The sequence below is a fragment of the Trachurus japonicus genome, chromosome 12 (genome assembly GCF_045865225.1).
Source record: "Trachurus japonicus isolate A0001 chromosome 12, Traja_1.0".
In the NCBI taxonomy this organism is placed as follows: Eukaryota; Metazoa; Chordata; class Actinopteri; order Carangiformes; family Carangidae; genus Trachurus; species Trachurus japonicus.
This window is the reverse complement of record NC_140918.1, coordinates 86,068-88,788: the sequence shown is the minus strand read 5'-3', so window position 1 is coordinate 88,788 and position 2,721 is coordinate 86,068. Positions and strand designations below refer to the sequence as shown.

At 44.8% G+C, this 2,721-nt stretch overlaps 1 long non-coding RNA gene across 1 annotated transcript; it reads left to right on the top strand.

Annotated features, from left to right (window-relative positions):
• Positions 1–2,340: 2,340 nt before the first annotated feature.
• On the top strand, positions 2,341–2,721 carry LOC146976725 (uncharacterized). The gene is made up of 3 exons (XR_015037221.1): positions 2,341–2,379; positions 2,427–2,579; positions 2,620–2,721. It is a non-coding gene; the product is annotated as an uncharacterized LOC146976725 (long non-coding RNA).

Here is a 2,721-nt window from a genome sequence, read left to right as displayed (position 1 = left end):
ACGTGTGTGTTTGGACTTCACCTCTTTTACCCGCTGACCTTTCATTGACTTTTACTCTTCAGCTGCTTTCATCTTTTCCTCTTCAAGCTCAACCCGTCACGTTCATGTTTAGGGTTAGGGACACGTGTCGGAGTTTGAGATTGAAGCAAAAGGTCTGAAATCATTCATCAGCACTTCAGCTCCCTTCTTTCAGCTGCATCTATGCTGACACATTTTTAGGTTTTATTCAACTTTGTGTTTGTATTTCTGGCGACTCGACATGTTGACTCGCAGCTCTTCTCCACCAATAAGAACCCGGTTCTAGAGTTCCACTTCCTCCAAAGAACCAGTTTGCTTTTCCACAGCGAGGAGCCGAGTCAGAGCCGAGTCGTGAAACGTCATCACGTGACTGCGTGGCGTTCGCGTGGCGCTCGCTCTGAACCACAACAACAAAGATGATCAAAGTGCTGCTCTCGTCTTCACAAACCTACGTCACAATCCAGAGGCAGGAAACACAAATATTTCTCTCTTTTTAGACGATACAACTGATTTAGCTCATTGTTGTGCTAAAAATGGCGGCCCATTGTTCTCGCTGTTGCCGCCGCAGCCTCTCGCATCATTGGTGCGTCATGCGCCACCGTCTTTAACCAATACTTTTTTCACAGCCCTCTCTCCCCTTCTCTTCAAGAAGCTGGAGCTTTTTGTCAGGCCGTCACTGCAAATAAGAACTTGTTTTTAATGATTTTTGCCTGGTTAAATAAAGGTTAAATAAAAAAATTAAAAAATTAAATGTGTTCTTTGCTCTGGATCAGCTCAGTCGGTGTTTGTTTGGAACCAGTTTGGTGGAAAAGGGTTCGGCGTTTCCTCGGAGGCATGTTACAATTGGACATGTTCTGGGACGTTATCTACTCTGTTTTTATACTTCAATGACATGATGTATGTTTTGAGATATCATGTATTCTATTTTAGTACTTGAACGCACATAACCTGATGTGTGTGAACATGAAGCCAGATAGTGTGACTCTAGCCTGATGAACAAGGACATAATGTAACTGCTGAGTTCTCTTAGTCAGTTAGGTCTGTTGCATTAGATACACGCCTGAACAACAACACACACACATGTTGCTGATCACATTCTGAGAACATCGCCACACATCACCGGTAACTGGCCAATTATATTCTGTCGTGTGAGACCCAACCTCTGTACGGGGCAGGCCCAGCCCAAGAAGATAAATATGAACCATTTCCTGAAATCAGGGCTCGCTCCTGATGGAGATCTCGTGAGAGCTCTGTCACTCTGAGTCCAGTGCTGATGTATCTGTCACCTGAGTAAACGTTACTACTTTTGTACGAAAGACTTCTCTGGTTTGTTCTTGGGCTTCCAATACAAAGAATCGGGACTAACAGGCACCACACAGACACGGCGTCGTAATGAGGCATGAGCTAGCCGTTTATTGTTATTGAGGAAGTTAACATGGTTAACTGCATTGAAAGTCATACAATAAAACCTCTGAAGCTGTGAGGTCGCTCCCTGTGTCAGAGAGAAAGCTGTAGGAATATACATACAGTATATCTTATTGGCAAGTAGATATGTTTGTTTTTTTTAGTAAGTACATTCTCCTCTACCTGGTACTCATGTACAATATACATGTTAAAAAATATAGTTTGTTTGCATTGCGATCACCGTGTTTCCTTTTTTTTGTTCAGGATGTTCAAGATGAAAGAATTCACATTTAAGTGTTACAGGTTCTTGAATGGCGGAGGAAACTAAAGAGCACTGTTTTGTCTTTTTAATACCTATCACATACACAGAGGCATATGCATAGAAGGCACGACTATGCATCTAGACTGCTTACATGATACATGGAAAAGCAGTTTTATCATCTGCCAGAAAAAAAACAACAAAAAAACAGAAACAAGCGCAAGCGTTCAAGATCTGATGGCCGAGAGGCAGCCGCATCCACACACACACACACACACACACACACACACACACACACACACACACACACACACACACACACACACACACACACACACACACACACACACACACCCCATCAACCAACCAACCAATCAACTGATCAATCAACAGATCAATAAATCAATCAACCAATCACAGGACACTAAACAGCACAATAACTGAACATGAGACAGTACGAACTCTTCAGATGGTGTTCAGCTGGAGGGGGCGGAGCTTCAGGAAACACGCCGTCGCCCCCGACGACCCCCACCCACCGTCGCCCCCGACAACCCCCAACACCCCCACCGCCGAAAAACACTGATTTCATGATTTTTAAAACGTTACACAACGATCCGGTTCGATCCGGTTCGATCCCGGATCAGTGGCGGTTGATTCTTCTTCTTCCTGTCGGTTCGGAGACGCTGAGTCGTTGCTGAGTCGGCGCTGAGTCGTTGCTGAGTCGTTGGCGTTGAGTCGGCGCCAGTAAAGTAGCTTCAATCACGAGACGCGGTTTCTCAAGGCGAGTGGCGGTAAAGAGCAAAAATGTGCAGAAGCTCGGAAAAGGCTCGAGAAATGAAAATACTTAGGCCACGTGTTTGAAATGAGCTAGCTGGCGAGTTAGCGAGCTAGCTGGAGAGTTAGCGAGCTAGCTGGAGAGTTAGCGAGCGAGTGAGTAGAAAACATTGAAACTTTCCTAAATACTGCAGCTGATTGAGAAGATTCAGTTTTAAAGAAGAGTCGACGTCTCGGGGAACGAACGCACGCGTTTGTTTTCTTTC